This window comes from Eulemur rufifrons, chromosome 7 (genome assembly GCF_041146395.1).
Source record: "Eulemur rufifrons isolate Redbay chromosome 7, OSU_ERuf_1, whole genome shotgun sequence".
NCBI lineage: Eukaryota > Metazoa > Chordata > Mammalia > Primates > Lemuridae > Eulemur > Eulemur rufifrons.
The window spans coordinates 83,039,359-83,058,940 of record NC_090989.1 but is presented as its reverse complement, the minus strand read 5'-3'; the positions used below and the strand labels follow the sequence as shown (position 1 = coordinate 83,058,940).

At 41.9% G+C, this 19,582-nt stretch overlaps 1 pseudogene; it reads left to right on the top strand.

Moving 5' to 3' along the window:
• The first annotated feature begins 974 nt into the window (after nucleotides 1–974).
• LOC138385762 (small ribosomal subunit protein eS1 pseudogene) lies at nucleotides 975–1,851 on the top strand (annotated as a pseudogene).
• Nucleotides 1,852–19,582: the final 17,731 nt, after the last annotated feature.

Here is a 19,582-nt window from a genome sequence, read left to right as displayed (position 1 = left end):
ACTTTTAGAAGGTGTTTTCTGTGAACCAGAAAGCAGGCCAGACACTGAATCTGCCAGTGCCTTTATCTTGAACTTCCTAGCCTCTAGAACTGTGAGAAATAAACTTCTGTTGTTTATAAATTACCCAATCTAAGGTATTTTGTTATAGTAGCCCAAATGGACTAAGACAATGTTGTATGCAGCACTAAGAGAACTTTCTATCCTGATGGCAATGTTCTACAACCTCACTGTCCAGTGAGGTAGACACAGGCCATGCATGGCTATTGAGTACTTGAAATGTGACTTCTACAACTGAGGAGCTGAATTTCGGTTCACTTAAATTTAAATAGTTACATGTGACTAAGTGACTACTGTGTTGGCTGATGCAACTCTGTGACTTTGAAAGAGCACAGTCCGCAGAATATCTGAGTTATTCATATCCACAGTAAATTTTGAGAAGCAGTGGTGTAGGTGATACTGACAAAGGTGGTTTGTAGACCACATTTTGAGAAGTGCTGCTCCAATCCGTGTGCTTCCAGAATCCACTTTCTAAAAAAGGCAAAGGTGAGCCTGGCAATCCCAGCACTTTGAGAGGCCAGTGCAGGAGGATCCCTTGAGCCCAGGAGTTTGGGACCAGCCTTGACAACACAGCAAGACACTTTTTCTACAAAAAAAAAAAAAAAAAAAAAAAAAAAAAAAAAACTGGGCATGGGTGCCTGTAGTCCCAGCTACTCAGGAGGCTGAGGTAGGAGGGTCACTTGAGCCCAGGAGTTCGAGGCTGCAGTGAGCTATGATCATGCCACTGCATTCCAGCCTGGCTGACAGAGTGAGACCCTGTCTCAGAAATGAAAACAAAAACAACATTTAAAAGGTAAAGGTCTTATTATTAATCTCATTTAATAGGTACAGTTCAACTGCTGAAGGCAATATAATTAGTCAGTAATAAAAGTAAGATTTGGACCCAAGTCTGCCTGGTTCAGAAGTTGAAATCTCAAATGTCTATAGAAGTGTTAAATGGTTTGATTATACAACAAATTGAGCCTTTTGGCTCTCCGAGCAGCACCGTGGTGGTTGGCAAGAACAAGCACCTTATGAAAGGCAGCAAAAAGGGAGCCAAGAAGAAAGTGGTTGATCATCTTCTAAGAAAGAAGATTTGTATGATGGGAAGGCACCTGCTACGTTCAATATAAGAAATATTGGAAAAACAGTAGTCACCAGGACTCAAGGAACCCAAATTATAACTGATGGCCTCAAGGGTCGTGTGTTTGAAGTGAGCCTTGCTCATCTGCAGAATGATAAAGTCGCATTTAGAAAATTCAAGCCAATTACTGAAGATGCTCAAGGTAAAAACCGCCTAACTAACTTCCATGGCATGGATCTTATCTGGGACAAACTGTGTTCCATGGTTAAAAAATGGCAGACTATCACTGAAGCTCACGTTGCTGACAAGACTACTGATGGCTATTTGCTTCATCTCTTCTGTGTTGGTTTTACTAAAACATGCAACAATCAGATACGGACGACCTCTTATGCTCAGTAGCAATAGGTCTGCCAAATCCGGAAGAAGATAATGGAAATCACGACCAGAGAGGTGCAAATGACTTGAAAGAAGTATTCAGCAAATTGATTCTGGACAGCATTGGAAAAGACATAGAAAGGCCTTGCCAATGTATGTATCTTCTCCATGATGTCTTCATTAGAAAACTAGAATTGCTGAAGAAGCCCAGATTTGAACTGGGAAAACTCATGGAGCTTCATGGTGAAGGTAGTAGTTCTGAAAAAGCTACTGGGGACAAGACAGGTAATGAAGTTGAATGAACTGATGGATATGAACCACCAGTCCAAGAATCTGTTTAAAATTCAGACTTTTAATAATGACAAATAAAGAGTCCTATGTGCGAAAAAATAAAATTAAATTAAATTAAATTAAAAGCAGCTACTCTATATCCAGTTGATTGTACCTCAGAATTGACAGATCTTGTAATTTTTCAGAAAAATCCATAAATCTGAATTTTTATAGAAGATATTCTTGATTTTTGAAATCTTGTGTAGACCAAACAAAATGGGTTTGCAGTCCTGACATGGTCTATAAGCCACCAGTTTCCAAGCCTGGCTAGCTCAATAGCGCAAAAGCTTTCCTCTGCCCTGCCGTCTCCAGAGGAACAGAGGACAGGGGATTTGGCCTTTCAGGGTCTTTCCAGGCAGAGTCAAGGTCTTCTCGCAGCAATTGTCAATATGATCGTTTCAACGCTTGTGACATATCCCTAAATAGTTATTTTTATGTTTGTCTTCTCAACTAGGTTGCAAGTCCCTGGCAGGGTAATTTGCCCACAGTTGCACAGCTCTCAATTCTGTTGACTTCCAGTGTTAACGCTCTGTGGTCTCTGTTCAGTATCTCCACCTGCACCTGTTAAGTCTATGTGGAAAAGCTTATATTATGTCTAATTTTTTCCTTTGGCAAGAAGGCTGAAGTGGAGGAGGAAAGTGAGCCAGAGTGGGACCCTGGGGCTGGGGCTAGTGTTGAGGGGCTCTCTTAGTGTGAGGAGAGTCTCCCAGAATCACGCAAACAAGACAGATGCTAGCGAGGTGGGCCAGGGAAGTGCACAGCTGGTGCTGGTGCTGGTGTAGCCCGACAGGGGGCCTGAGCAGGTCAGGACAGGAAGGAAAGCCAGGAAGAAAAGGCACAGGGCCAGAGAATCTGTGAGGAATAGGAGATTAGGGAGACAGATTATGCTCACATTAGAGGGTGGCGCTGGTTTGATACTTGGGAGAGTCACAGGAAGGAACAAATACTATGATGTCCCCATGCAGTGCCAGGTACCAAAGCAGGGGCTCCATTAATGCTCAGTAATTGATTAACTGTCATGAAGATCCTCATAAGGGACTAATCAATAGATGTCTCTTACCTTTAGAAGTCAAGCAAAAGGGAAGATAGCAAAATTTGAAAAAGCTAACACAACCCAGTATTTCTTTCTTTTTTTTTTTTTTTTGAGACAGAGTCTCACTCTGTTGCCCAGGCTAGAGTGAGTGCCGTGGCGTCAGCCCAGCTCACAGCAACCTCAAACTCCTGAGCTCAAGTGATCCTCCTGTCTCAGCCTCCCGAGTAGCTGGGACTACAGGCATGAGCCACCATGCCCGGCTAATTTTTTCTATATATATTTTTAGCTGTCCATATAATTTCTTTCTATTTTTTAGTAGAGATGGGGTCTCGCTCTTGCTCAGGCTGGTCTCGAACTCCTGAGCTCAAACGATCCGCCCACCTCGGCCTCCCAGAGTGCTGGGATTACAGGCGTGAGCCACCACGCCCGGCCTACACAACCCAGTATTTCTGATTGTATATTTCTCCTTCCCTGCCTGTTTGCCACATCAGCAGTTTCCCAGCCCATGAAGATATTGCCATTCAATATCTATTAATCCTTTTATTTGTCTTAAGGATCAAATTAAAATCCATTTGCCCACTTGCATGCAACACTGATTACTCTCAAAGAAAATGTAATGGAGCGGAGAAGTTCCAAAGTAGAAACCCCAGAATAATCAAAGGAAAGAGAATGGCCTCCAGTGGTTTGGACTCTGAGCCCTATGCCTGTGGGGAGATGCAAGAGAGCCGTGCGATCCAATCTTATGAAGGCAGAAAAGGTGTGGACCGGGTGAACCAACACAGAATTTTCCATCAAATTCCATAACAAAAGTACACATGATTTTAAGCTTGAATGTGATAGTTTAAAAATATATAAAAAGAGGCATGCTACAATCTTACACATTTGGTGTAAAGTTTATGGAATTTTTTTGCCTAAGAAGTGGTTTAGGCAGATGATAAAATTTGTCTAAAAAAAACAGTTAGCTATCTGTATGCAATCATCGATTACAAATGGGTTTATTAAGAGAATCTAAGAATGTTCGAGGACATATATTCTTGACCCTCCATAGTTGGCATCTTAGAGGGCAAGAATATCCCTGTATCTCATATAAAATATTTTAAAATGTTAAGTCAAACATAGAAAGATTTCTGTATTTTACAAAGAATTTCCCTAGAAAACAACTTTTGTGTAATGTTTTGGATTTTATTTGAAAAGTAAATTTTGATAATGCTAAAACATACATACTTTAGAGTATGTAATGGTAAGAATTTATTTTGAAATAAAAGAGTCACCCACAGAAATAGATATCTGAAGTGAATGCTATACTTAATTTTCTAATACTAAGTTGAGTTCATTTAAAAACGTGATGAAATTCAGCTGAACTGTGGTAGGGTTCCTCCTCAGTCCATAATGGTTTATTTACTGATGCTGCTAATAAAAACACCTGTTAAATGCATAAAATTGTAAAAACTTACCCTTTTATGGCTTTAAAACTTAGAATTGGTGTACATCTGTCCAAGTGGAAATATATCAATTAACTATGCTGATTGAGAACCCTAAGTATTATTTCTCAAATAATTTTTAAAAATCACATACTTCCCAAGGAACATGAGATATTTCTTTTTTTTAACAGATCCAAAATTTTCACATGCCTACCTTTAAGATAAATTAGGTCTCTCTACTGACCTGACCAAAATTATTTTGTGAACTATATCTAGCACCTCCTCAATTTTTTTCCCAGAAAAAATCCTGAGATATCAACTGTATATACATTTTTTTAACAAATCCAGTCATTAAAAGCAGAACTACAGAGAGAAGGGTGGGGAGTTCTTTTCTGTACTGTGAAGTTTGGTTCTCTGTGAAGTAGAATTTCATCAAACTGAATGTGTTATGAATTTTAAATATATTTGATGCTAAAAAGGAAAAAAATAAGTATGTTGTCCTTTCTCGTAGACTTGTCTTTAGATGTGTCTGGTTACTACCTTGGCAACCCTTACAAATGGCAACTGACGTCAAGAGAAAGAGAAAAACACTGCTGAGAGCACAGGCCGCATGCATTATAGATGATTCCGAGGACTGTGGTGCACGCAGGCACTAAGTGGCTTCAAGATGAGCACAAGCAATCTTCCATTCCACAAATATTCTTCACAAACCTTTAAGGACTTGGAGATCTGAAAAGAACATCTTCGAGTTTTTAATTTAAGCAAAATGACAATTCAGCTATTAGCTTAGGTGTTCTGTTCCATCATAACTGCCAAGGTCATTAAAATGTTTGTCACTAGCAAATCTCAAAATCAAGTGGAAGTTGCTCTTTTCTTTTAAAAATAGTTTCTCCCAACATTTTATGATAACATTCAGACATATAGCCAGCTGAAAGAATTTTACAGCGGACATCCATATACTCATCACTTAGATTCTTCCCCTATCAGTACACTTATCCTATGTCAGTCTGTCTGTCCACCGTCTGTCTGTCCATCCATCCCTTCATCCATACCTTAATCAATCTAATTCTGATACAATTAAAATAAATTTCAGGCATGAGTGCACTCCCCTCTAAATATTTCAGCATGCATATCATTAACTAGTATTCAATATTTGTTTATAGATTTTCTTTTGATATAACATCTACATATAATGAAATATACAAATCTTAAATGCACATTTACCGAGTTTTGACAAATGCATGCATCTGTGTAATCCAAATTCTGTCAAGATGTATAAACCTACTATCACCCCAGAGAGTTCCCTTGCTCCTTTTCCCAGCCAATTCTCAGCCACCCACTCTCCAGAGGCAACCACTTTTTTGATTTCTGAAAGTGTTTTGAAGAGCCTTGTATTAGGGATTATTACTTTTAAGAGCTTGCTCCCTTGAACTGTTCCAAGGACTTCATCCTTCAAATTAAAAAGTACAACTGCACATGTTCCCTCCAGTACAGTTGTGACACATGGCATTAGTGTGCCCAGTATTTACTTTTCCTCTGTTATAACTTTTCTTCTACTTCAGCCATGTAATTACAATACCCCACCTCCAGAGATGATAGGCAAAATAAGAATAGGGTACATAATTTGCAGGTCTCACGTGCAAAATGAAAACATAAGGCCTTTGTTCAAAACTTTTCAAGAATTTCAGGATAGTGACAGCTGAACAATAAACTAAACGCAGGGCCCGTGTGGCTGCATAATTTGCACGCTCATGAAGCTGGCCCTGGTCAAAATATTCAACAACCGTTATAGTGTGACCCAGTTGATCAAATTACATGTCAGCCATAGCAGCCAAGCAAGGGTTGAGGAGGCCCCTGCTAGGCCAGGTATTACCCCTTTAGTAGCTGGGTGGTGACTGGAAGTCCAGGGGACTTGGTGTTGGCCAAGAGAACTGTGCAGCAGGGAGGTACGTGGGGGACTCAGCAGCGATTGTGTCAATCTGTGTAGGTGTGTCATTGTTTCAGCCTTGGGTACAGCCCTTCTGGAGTCTGCTGGTGAAGGTCAGCCCAGTCTCTAGCAAGTGAATCAGGCTCAACCTTCATAGCCCATTCTCTGGAGTGAGTCGGGAAGTAGGCTTGTAACCCAAGCTAGGCTAATCAGAGACCTTCCCTGTGACACTTATAGAAGCAGTGCCTCCCCTCTCCCCCATATATTGCATTCCTAAAAGAGTACCAAACCAGAAGTTTTCAGGATTCTGATTAGTTTCAGAATTTAGTGGGCTAGTTTTTCTAGATTTTTGCTTCTTTTTTTCTCTAGGGTCTCCACCCATATTTTTCTTTTTCTTTTTCTTTTTTTTAATATACTTTATTTTTTAGAGCAGTTTTAGTTTCACAGCAAAACTGAACAGAAAGTACAGAGAATGCCCATGTACTCCCTGCCCCCACATAGGTCCGGCCTCCCCCACTATCAACATCCCACACCAGAGACGTACATTTCTTACAATCAGTGAACCTACATTGACATAGTCCGTAGTTTACATTAGGGGTGACTCTTAGTGTTGTACATGCTATGGGTTTGGACAAATGCACAATGACATGAATCCACCATGGAGTATCCTACAAAAGGCTCACTGCCCTAACATCCTCTATGCCTCATTATTCATTCCTCCCTCCTCTGGAAACCACTGATCTCTTCATTGGTCTCCATAGTTTTACCTTTCCAAAATGTCATATAGTTGAAATCATGCAGTATGTAAACTTTTCAGATTGGCTTCTTTCACTTAGCAGTACGCACTTAAATTTCCACCATGTCTTTTAATGGTTTGATAGCTTATTTCTGTTTAGCACTGAATAATATTCTATTATCTGGATGTACCACAGTTTATCCATTCAGTTACTGAAGGACATCGTGGTTGCTTCCAAGTTATGGCAATGATGAATAAAGCTGCTACAAACATCTGTGTGCAGGTTTTTGTGTGGACATAATGTTTCACGTCATTTGGGTAAATACCAAGGAGTACAATTGCTGAATTCTATGGTAAGAGTAGGTTTAATTTTGTGAGAAGCTGCCAAACTGTCTTTCAAAGTGTCTATTATTTTGCATTTCCACCAGCAGTGAATGAGAGCTCCTGTTGTTCCACATCCTCACCAACATTTGGTGGTGTCAGTGTTTTAGATTTTGGCCATTGTAATAGGTGTGTGATGGAATCTCATTGTTGTTTTAATTTGCATTTCCCTAATGACATATGATGTTGAGTCTTTACATGTGCTCATTTGCCTCTTTGTATCTTCTTTGATGAGGTTTCTGTTCAGATCTTATACCATTTTTAATTGGATTGTTTGTTTTCTTATTGTTGAGTTTTAAGAGTTCTTTGTGTATTTGGGATAATAGTCCTTTATCAAACATATCTTTTGCAAATATTTTCTTGCTATCTATGGCTTGTCTTCTCATCCTCTTGAGAGTGCCTTTTGAAGAGGTATTATTCATTTTTTCATTCAACAAGTACTCTATTCAACTGAGGGCACAACTCAGACAAGAAGATCCCTTCCATCATGGAACCAACATTTTAATGGAGGCAAGGACAATAAACAAATAAATGAATAAACACATAATAGGCATTTAAGTGGAGTTACTTGCTGGGAAGACAATTAAAACAAGATAAAGGGTTAGAGAGTATCTGGATAAGGATCACTCTGGCTGCTGTGTAGACGTTGTGGGGCCAAGAATAGAATAGACCATGGTGGGAGCGAGTGGAGGAGTGGGGAGACCAGTTAGGAGTCTATTTCTGTCAAACAAGCAAGAGCTGGTGTGGGCATGGACCAGGGTGGAAGCAGTGGAGGTGGTGAGAAGTATCTAGATTCTGGACATTTTTTTAAAAGTAGAACTGGCATAACTTGATCATGGATTGGTTATTATAAGAGAAAGAAAGGATTCAGGGATGAAAGGTAGGTTTGGGCATAAGCAACTGAATGAATGGTTGTTAAACTGCCCGGGGAGTGGGGAAGGGGGGGGATGGAAGGGGGGCCAGGTTGGGGGATGGGATAATCAAGTGGATATCCAGAAGGAGATGTCGAAGTAGGTCACTGTGATTCAACTTGAAAGATTAGGGCTAGAGATTACAAATTTCAGAGTCTTCAGCATACAGATAGTATGCTGCGTATCTTTGTAGCCTTCCAGATTCCCTGTGTTGGGGTGGCAGTCTGTTCTCAGTCCTTGGTGTGCTCTTACCAAAGAATGACCAGACACACCAATAGCAAGGCCAGCATGAAAGGAAGTTTATTGAGGAAGAGCAAAACAGGTTTATAGAACAAGAGCAAGATATATTTGCCACAGGTGATGAATGGGCCCCCTGTCATAACAAGAGGCCCTGGTTATGGTCTGCGGTCTTGTTCTATATTGTCTGGTTTGGGCCCTCCTCGTAGTTCAAATGTCATCATTGAACCACTTTGATGGATAGTTAATGACATGATAATTAGCCTTAGGTTACTCTAGGTCATTTTCCAGACCCCACTGTGCCTTGGCTATCTGGCCTGCAGGCTGGGGAATTTCCTGCGTTCTTTTACAAATTAGCAGGGCAATTCTCCTTCCCACAGGTGTGGCAATTGCTAGGGGCAGGATCTAGGTGAGGCAGCAAGGAGGAGGGGTGACAGCCATTGTCCTTCCAGCCCTTGTCCTTCTTCCACAAATGTGGCAATTGCTCGAGGCAGCACCAAGATGAGGTGCTTGCTTTTGTCCCTAGAAGAGCAGAGGTCCCTCACTATCTACCTAACACCTCTGCTTGCCTCTCCATTCTGCTCTCTGCCTCCACACAGCCTGAACTGTATGGATTAAGTCAATGGATTCGAACCCCCTGGTTTCCAGCTGGATTCAGCCAACCTGGCAGCAGATCAGAAGAAGGGGGAGAGCAAGGTGAGGTGGTTTATTCCCCCAACTCTCTCCCTGCAGATTGCCTGAGTCCTTTGATCAAAAGACCCAGCTCCTATCAGGCAGATCTCCCTGTAGCTGTCTCTCTCTCCTGACTGAATGAGATTGGATGAGAACACTTAGGGAGTGAGAATAGATAGAAAAGAAGAGATTTGAGGACTTCTTCCTGGGTCACTGCTATTTAGAGGCCAAAAAGAGGAGGTGGGCTCAGCCAAGGGGGAGTCAGTGAGACAGAAGAAAGCCAGGAGCATGTGGTGTCTGGTGTCTGGGTGGTGGCTCAGCAAAGGTGGGTCCAAGAACAGTTCTCCTAAAGTGCCCCAAGCCACCATTTTCCTGGGACTCCCAGGACCTCTTACTCCGCTGTCCATCATTCTTAACCTTTTCTTCCCTCAGGAGTCTTGAAATTGTTTTGTGATTTGGCTTTTAACACTCCCAGATCTGCTGATATGCTGCATGATGGGTTGAGCTCTCCTCAGAGGCTCTTGGCAGCTGTGCACATATACAGATGCATCAGGTACGGGAGGGAGAGGAAAACGGGGAGGAACCACCAGGGACACGTAACATAGTTACTTTTTTTTTTTTTTTTTTTGAGACAGAGTCTCACTTTGTTGCCCAGGCTAGAGTGAGTGCCGTGGCGTCAGCCTAGCTCACAGCAACCTCAAACTCCTGGGCTCAAGCGATCCTACTGCCTCAGCCTCCCGAGTAGCTGGGACTACAGGCATGCGCCACTATGCCCGGCTAATTTTTCTATATATATATTTTTAGTTGTCCATATAGTTTTTTTCTATTTTTAGTAGAGACGGGGTCTCGCTCTTGCTCAGGCTGGCCTCGAACTCCTGACCTTGAGCGATCCACCCGCCTCGGCCTCCCAGAGTGCTAGGATTACAGGCGTGAGCCACCGCGCCTGGCCTAACATAGTTACTTTTTAAACCTGTCTCAGGTACTACACTATGAATATGGCCAAAGTAGGAACTATTTCATATTCAGCACCTAACATCACATCCAGTATACAGTAGCAGCTTAATACATTTTTTTAAATGAGTAAGTGTTTTTTTTTTCAAAAAATGGCTTATCGTGATATGCTTATACCATGCTTTTGGGGCATGAAGGCCCCTTTACAGATTTGACAACTAATTCCTTGAATTGCCCTAGTATTACACATCCCTGATATAATGCCTGGATGTGAATGTGCTTTTCTAAAAAAAAAAAAACAAAACACAGAATTGTATTGAGAATAAGACAACATAAATTCTGCAGAAACAAGGGCTGTGGATTTAGGTCAGTTGGGCTTTTGAGCCATCACATAAATATATTAGTACTGTACTTCTAACAATAATCCTCTTTGTTTTAAAATGTGACACTGCTATTCCCTAATATCTTGGTGGCATTCCCAGAAAGCACGCTTCATGCAATTGGCAAGTTTTTGCAAAGGCTGTTCTCTATTTGCAGTCTCCATATTCTCCCTCTTCTACAGAGTTCTTAGATCTTAAAAAAATAATAATGGAATTTCACATTTAGCACAGCACGGCTTTTTTGTTTGTTTGTTTGTTTAGGGGGAAGACAGCAAATATAACCATTCCATTCAAGTAGCTGTGGCATTTTACATTTGACCAGTTGACCAAGGATGAATATGGCTCTCAGAGTCTCAGCCCCAGTATCACAAAGCTAGATCGAGAAGGGTGGGTTTGAGCAGAGAGAAAATAGCTTAATGACCACCTGGGGGAAGTAAGCGTTTTTGGTAGTCTTATTGGGCTCTGGGAGAGGGGACAAAGCGATTTCTGAACATTCCTTATAGATAAGAAATGTTGTATTAATCAGAACTCCTTTGGTTGCAGATGACAGAGATGTAACCCAAAATAGCACAATCAAAAGGGGGATTTTGGGCTCCTATACAATAAGAAAAGGGTTGGGCACAACTGGGCTTCAGGGATGCCTGGAAGCAGAAAGTCAAACGCCATTTAGGATTCCCTGTCTCTGCCTCTTTCTCAGACTCCACAATGATGGAGAGGCCAAAGTCCCCTCCAGGATCACCATTCCCAGCTTCATCGCAAAAGGGACAGTCCCTGATTCTTTTGTTCCAATTTGAAAACTCCTGAATAAGGGCTCTGAAGATCCTTGCTCAGGTCAGATGCCCAGCCTTGAGATCAGAATTGGTCGTTCTCCACTTGGACCAAATGGCTGGAGCGAGGATAAGAGTGGTGCTTCAGAAGGAGAGGAGGGAGGCTCTGGGCAGGTGACAACAGATGACCTCCACAAGGCTCAGACTCCTGAAATGGACCAGCCAACCTCCTCAAATTTCCCTGATTTCTAAGTAACCATGGACCAGGGCTGCCATCAATTCTGATTGCTCAAAAATGCTTTCCCTACCCACAGTCCTCTCAAATGGATTGGTATCGGCACTTGGGGAGCTTTGAGGGATGGGAGAAAAGATGACAAGGGAGTTTACTGAGGCATTATTGTGCCAGGTTTGAATCAACCTAACTGTGCTAACACTCATCGGGGGGCCTGGAGGTTTCAGGCCAAGGATTCAATGGCTAATTAAATGCTTTCAAATTCACGGTTTATTGTGAGATTTTCGCACACCAACAATCATGAAAATATATTCGACACACACAGGCAGTCATAAGAGAGAGGGAGAATGAACCACTGTGGGAGACCAGCACACTGACTGACAGCCAAACCAGGCTGGTGGGATTTACCTGGAGAGGCCAACCAACGGGAAGGGGGCATTGACCAGCGGGGGATTGCCGCTCCCCTCCCGGCAGAGCTGCCGAGGAAAGGCCTGGAGTTCTCCTGGGCAGAGCTTCAGCGGGCGTCTGGGCCATGGTCAGTTTCTTTGTTCTTTCTATGGCGCTCCGCATAGTCATCTCTGTCACCCTTTGGTTTCATTTTCTTTTCGGTTTCAGGGGTGCCTGGCCACAGCAGGTGTCACCTTATCCACCATCACTCCACCTTACATATGCTTGTCACTCAGAGGGGCCAGCAATTTCACTGTGGGCTGAGTCATTGTCATAAGTGACTCCATTTTGAGACATTTGGAATCACAAAACATTATTAAGAATCAGGCGTTTGCTTTTCAGAGTTTGAGTTGTTAAACTTTCTACTTTTCTAAAACACCGTGTGCATTTTTTAATGGTTTTCATCAAAATGGAGAATGTGAACACATTATCAGAGAAGCAGAAGGAAGTCTGCAGGAAAATTATTTACTCTGTAACTAAAATGCTGCCAGGCTAGAGAGACTCCGACCTAAGCATCGAGGCTGAGGTAGGAGCAGGGTTCTGGGGGGGGGAACAAATAACCTAAATACCTCCTAAATCAAGACCCTACAGAAATGTGCTTTTGATCAAGACAAACAGATCTATCTTCTTCCATCCCTTCCTTGGCTATTGTTTTTAGAAAACTGAGCAAATGTAGAGCCCACACCAAACCCATTCACATATGCAAAGTCCCAGAAGAGGTTTTCCTGCCCCTTGGGTTCTGCCGCTGTGATCACTGCTCTTGCCTGCCTTTGCGATATTGCAGGAAAGGCCAACGCTAGTTAGAAGTGGGATTTCTAGCTGCTGACCCAGTTGTCTTGGTACGGAAGAGATGGATGGAAGGGGGATGAAATGGAGAGACTCCCTGTGGATGTGGTGAGCCGGGAGAGCAAGCAAGAAAGTACTGAAGGATACAAACCAGGACGAGTTACATGGGCTTGGGAGGTGTAATGGATTGAATGTGTCACCCCCAAAAGAGATATTTTGAAGGCCTAACACCTTCTACCTGTGAATGTGACTTTATTTGGACATAGGGTCTTTGCAGATGTAATCAAGTTAAGATGAGGTCATTAGGGTGGGCCCTGATCCAGTATGATTGGTGTCCTTACTAGCAGGGGAGATTTGGACACAGAGAAGGGTTCTCACAGAGGGAAGACAGTGCAGACCCACAGGGAGAAGATGGCCACGTGATGGGCCGTGTGATGATGGGATGGAGGCAGAGAGATTGGAGTTCCGTGGTCACAGCCTGAGATTGCTGGAAACTGGAAGAGACAAGGAAAAATCCTGAGGCTTCCGTTGGAGTATGGTCCTGCCGACACCTTGATTTTGGAAGTGCAGGCTCCAGAACTGTGTGGCAATACGTTCTGTTGTTTTCAAGGCACCCCGTTTGTGGTACCTTATTATTGCGGCAGCCCTAGGAAACTGACACAGGAGGCGAAGTGGGGGTTATGGAGCCAGGACCAAAAAAACGGGAAAAAATCAAAAGACCTTATTGGGAAAACCCAATATGTATGATGTGATAGCATTTATTCATCTATGTAAAATTACAACATATGCATAAAGAAATTCAGGTTATAAATAGGGAATGAAGAAGAAAAATATCTCCCGCACGTTTTCAGCCAAGTAGAGTCATTCACTTGGATTCACAGGCATCTATTTTAAAACACAAACATCCCTTGAGAGCATCAACTGGAATAGTTTGTTACATTTAATGTAAAGTTCTGTAATTAGCTAATCAAAGTATTTTTCTCTTAATACTTAGCAGATTCCAGTAGAGAGGGCCTCTGAATTTTGATTTAGGGAGAATGGCAGGCCTGAAGTATCTCTTAACCATGATTCCAATATTTTTTAGGACTATCCCTACTTAAAAATTTTTCGTTGCTATTCGGCCTGTTACAAATTCTATTGTACTTGTTAGCCTGGGTGACCTGATCCTTGGTTTGAAGAATGTAAAGTTTGGAGAACTCTGGGTAGACTGAAGACCTAAATAAGTGTCCTCAGCAAGGGTGCTTTAGACAACAATGGGACAGGGGAAGACAAGTGTCTTCTACAGGAGTGTGGTAGTGGTGGTTTCAGTGGGAAAAGGGAAAATAAGTGACAGAAACATATCACTGAGTTCCATCATTATGAAAACTGCTTCTTGGTACCCTGTAATATCATTTACTGTTACCTTTTTTACTTGCTGGTATCTGTATTGCTAGTTAACAAACTGTTGCAAAAATGCAACTACTGATATGACTGATTCTGAATCCTAATTCTCTGACCTAAGAGTGAATATTTAGTTTGGTCCCAAGCTTGGGTATGTTATACTCTCCTTTTTTGGTTTACTCAACTTGCAACAATTTGCAAACCTTCCCACCAAAGCACATTCCTCTCCTCTCTCCTCAAGCCAGAGATGTGTGTGGATGTGTGTCCAGCACTGGGGGCAAGGAGATGGTCACTGTCTGAGCACAAAGTTTGAAATGGCATGCAGCAAGCAAAAAGTTTGGTTTTTTCCAAGAAATTATTTGAATTTTGCATTCTACTCAGCGCTTTATCAGTGTTTGTTTCAAAGCTGAATGATGTTTTCATTTACTTACCCATTAGGTTACTTAATTTCTTTTCTTTGCATGCCCCTCTCTTCTGATCTTTGAGAAAAAAAGAGAATTTCCAAGAAGATATGCCACATATATGCTGTGGCTTGGAGTACCTCCTCTTCTTGGCCACCTTATTTATTATATCCTGGGAGTACATACATACGCTTCAGTTTGAGAGGCACGGAGCCAGAACTGGGCACAGAGCTCAAACCCCCAGAGCAGCTTAAGGAGCATAGGAAATGAGAGTGGGTGAGTTGATACAAAGTGCATTAGTCATCTGCTGTCGATGCCCAGTCCTCTGCCTTTCAGGAACTCTCAGAAGTGGTGTAAGCCCATGAGGTCATCTCAGCTTCTGTCCTAATCAAGATGTAGGACTGGTCTTTGGCAGCACTGTAGAGACAAAGGGTAGCCTTGATTCTCTTCTCTGTGGGTGACCCAAACTAGGATGCCTGGAACTGCCTTTGCTTGTTGATCCTGCTTTTTGATTGTTGTACAAGACTGTTCCTCCCCAAACAGTTCATTCTTCAGATATTTCTCCTGGTCCCAATGTTTTAGTTTGTTTTGTATTGCTATAAAGGAATACCTGAGGCTGGGTAATTTATGAAGAAAAGAGGTTTATTATGGGGTTTTGTTGTTGTTATGTTTTTTGTTTGTTTGTTTGTTTGTTTATAGAGATGGGAGTCTTGTTCTGTTGCCCAGGCTGGTCTCAAACTCCTGCCTCAAGTGATCCTTCTGACTCAGCCTCCCAAAGTGCGGGATTAGAAAAGAGGTTTATTTATCTCAGCGTTCTGCAGGCTATACAAGAAGCGTGGCACTGGCATCTGCTCTGCCTTTGCCTTGGTGAAGGCCTCGGGCTGCTTTCACCCATGGCAGAAGGTGAAGGGAGCCTTCATTTGCAGAGATCACCTGGTAAGAGAGGAAGCAAGGTTGGGAGTGGGGAGAGGTGCCAGGCTCTTTTTAACAACCAGCTGGGAACTAACAGAATGAGAAATCCCTCACCTCCAAGGGAGGACATTAATCTATTCATGAGGGACCCACTCTCACGACCCAGATACCTCCCATTAGGCCCCACCTCCAGCATTGGGGATCAAATTTTGACATGAGGTTTGGAGGGGACAATTATCCAAACCATAACACCCAGTTCCTGCCACCACCCAACTCCTACCATAGAAATTTGCCTCTCCCATTCACCATTCCAGACAATGCCTGCAAATGAATTTATGATCATGTGTGTTTGCTGAGGTGTGATGAAATGCACCTTTCAGGTATTAGGATTTTAGAAGAGGCTTCATTTTAAGCATCATGCAGATAGACCAAGGATACATTTAGGGACAGGCAAGCTTTTAGGATCCTTCCAATTGTACTGGGACAGCAGCAACCTATACACATGGGCCCTCCCTCTCAGGGAAACTAGAGCTCAGACCATGGGATTTGAATCCTGGCTGTGCCACTGTCACAAGCTGTGACTTTGTGAAAGATCTTAACCACTTTCAGCATTAGTTTCCTTTTCTATATAATGGTATTGATCATACAGTTGATCCTCATGATTCACAGATTCCATATTTTGTAAATTCATTTGCTCACTAAAATTTGATTTAAGCCCCAAATCAGTGCGCACAGCACTTTTGCAGTCATTCATGAATATGTGTGGGGCAATGAAAAATTACAGTCCCCCTAATATGCATGTTCCCAGCTGAGTTCAAACAAGATGATGCTTTGCCTTCTTTTTTCAGCTCATACCAGAAACAAGTTGTCTATGTAGTGCCACGTTTTTGCATGTTTGTGCTTTCTCTTAGTGACTTTGCTATTTAAAATGGCCCCTAATTGTAATACTGAAGAGTTGCCCAGTGTTCCTAAGAGCAAGAAGGCTGTGATATGACTTAAAGAGAAAATAGGTGTGCTAGATAAGCTTTTTTTATTGATACATAAAGTTTTACATATTTATGGGGTACAGGTGATATTTTGATGCAGGTATATAATGTGTAATGACAAAATCACCTCCAACATTTATCATTTCTGTGTGTAGGGAACATTCCAAATCTAGCTATTTTGAAATGTACAATAAATTGTTGCCTATAGTCACCCTACTGTGTTAGCAAACACTAGAATTTTTCCCTTCTATCTAAATGTATTTTTGTACCCCTTAACCAACCTCCCTTCATCCCTCCATTCTCCTTACCCTTCCCAGCCTCTAGTAACCGTCATTCTACTGTCTACTTCCATGAGATCAGCATTTTTTTAGCTCTCACATATGAGTGAGAACATGTGATATTTGTCTTTCTGTGTCTGGCTTATTTCACTTAACATAATGACCTCCAGTTCCACCCATGTTGCCACAAATGACAAGATTTCATTCTTTTTATGGCCGAGTAGTATTCCATTGTGTATATGTACCATATTTGCTTTATCCATTGGTGGACACTTAGGTTGATTACATATTTTTACTACTGTGAATAGTGCTGCAATAAACATGGGAGTGCAACTAAGTGTTAAGTAAATTTTGTTCAGGTATGAGTTACAGTGCTTTTTGGCTGTGAGTTTAATGTTAATGAATCAAATATATACACACACACGTATATATATATTTATATGCATATATATATTATTTAAATTTAGAGACAAGGTCTCTCTATTTTGCCCAGCTGGGCTCAAACCCCTGGGCTCAAGAGATTCTCCCACCTCAGCTCCAGAGTAGCTCGAAATACAGGTGCGCACCCCCATGCCTGGCTAACTATATATTAAATAAGGCATCTACTATGGTTTGAATGTTTGTCCCTTCCATAACTCATTTTGAAACTTAATCCCCAAGGTGGCAGCATTGAAAGATGAGACTTCTAAGAGGGCTGCTGTCATGAATGGATTCATCCATGGATTAATGGATTAATGGATTAATGAATTGTCAAGGGAGTGGGACTGGTGGCTTTATAAGAAGAAGAAGACAGACCTGAGCTAGCATGCTCAGCCCCCTCACCATGTGATGCTTTGCATCTCGAATCCCCACCAGCAAGAAGGCCCTCACTAGATACAGCAACCTGACTTTGGACTTCTTAGCCTCCACCTCTGTAAGAAATAAATTCCTTTCTTTTTAAATTACCCAGTTTCAGACATTCTAAGGGATGGAAAATGGGCAGCGTGGTTAAACAAAACATATATAAAATAAGATGATTGATTGATTGATGAACATATTGTGACCAGAGACTTACTGGGTCCTAACCCCGTATTTCCCCTAGGAGCAATGGCACAATATTCACTAATTCAGTTTTCTTGGTGACTTTATAAGAGATGGTTACCATGAATAATGAGAATTAACTATACCTCTTTTTCGAGGGTTCGGTAAGGATTCGATGCGTGTGGTAGGACAGGTTTTCTTTTTCTCCCACACCCTTCCTTGATGCGTACGCATCCAAAATGAAGGGACCCTTTTACAATGTGATTCAAGATTGGGAAGAATATAAGCACTTGCTTTCAGTATGAAAAAAGAGAATATTAATCATCACAATATTTTAAAAATCTGATTGTCTTTCAGATGTGCCAACCCGAGGCCAGAGCACCATGAGGACTTACTGACACTTGTCTCCTCTCCCACCTTCCTTCCAGCAGTGGATCCAGAAGGAATGCCTGGCTACCAGGGCTGGGGGCTGGACAGGGGAGGTGGGAGGTAGGGCTGGGGAGTGGAGGGAAGAAAGGAGGGAAGCAGCACCCTGGGGGATACTCTTAGCCAGCCACGGGGGTGACCACGTGGTGTGCTCCCAGTGCCCAGCGTAAAAGGCCTCATGGACAGAACTAGAGATAAGTCGAAGGGACTAGAGAAGCTACTTCCAAATTCCTGATGCCTATGTACTGATTTCTGATTTCTATGAACTCTGTGAAAGTTGGAATATAATGCTGGAACTTAAGTAAAAGCCCTAAATGAATATTTCTCAAGATTTCATGGGGGTAAGGCTGAGAGTAAAATCATTTTGAAACAGATTTATTCCTTGACATCCACAGTAAGTGGCATTATGTAGAACATAGAATATTACACCTGGCAAATAATAAGTATTCAGAGCATGAAAAATATTGATATTATTATTTCCAGGCTCCATGAGCATATTTTTGTGTAGAGCTTGAAAATAAAAATTTTATATTTAATAGTATGTATTGAGTACCTGTATTGGACAAAGCACTTTTGTGGACCCTGAGCGTGTATGTATATTGTGTAGGAAGTGGCAGTGGTGTCCAAATAGGTGAAATAGATAGACAGTGCCCTACAAGAACTTATAGTCTAATAGAAGAGATAAAGTGTGCACAGAAATAACACAATGTTACAGAACAACACAATTTTACAGACAGTAAAATTGTAGGGATAGCCAAAGTACCTTTCGAGTTCTGAGGAGGGAGCCATTATATACATTTGGGCCATTATAGTGGGAAGTGGTGCTTGAACTGGCTTTTGAAAGGTGGGTTTGACTTAGACATGCAGAGATAAGGGATGCCATAAGGATGCAATATTATGAGCAAAGCCCAGAGACAAGGAAACCTCAGGGAATGACCAGTGGCCCCTTTGGCTGACTAGAGAACCGGGTGTGGGAGATGAGGACAGATAGCTGGTGTTATGGACTAAGTTACATCCCTGTCAAAACTCACATGTTCAAGTCCTAACTCCCAGTGACCTCAAAACGTGACTGTATTTGGAGATAAGGTCTTTAAAGACATAATTAAATTATCATGAGGTCTTTATGGTGAGCCCTAATTTAATATGACTGATGTCCTAATAAAAAGAGGAAATTTGGATACAGACATATATTAACACATTCACACAGAGGAAAGACCACGTGAAGACAGAGAAGGAAGACATCCATCAACAAGCTAAAAAGAGAGGCCTCAAAAGAATTCAAGCCTGCCAACACTTTGATCTTAGATTTCTAGACTCCAGAACAGTAAGAAAATAAATACCTGTTATTTAAACCACCCAATCTGTAGTACGTGGTTATGACAGCTCTAGCAGACTAACACAGGTGGACTAGAGCTAAACTGCAGGAGTTCTTGAATCGCAGGTAAAGAAGTTTGGGCTGGATTCTGTTATTAG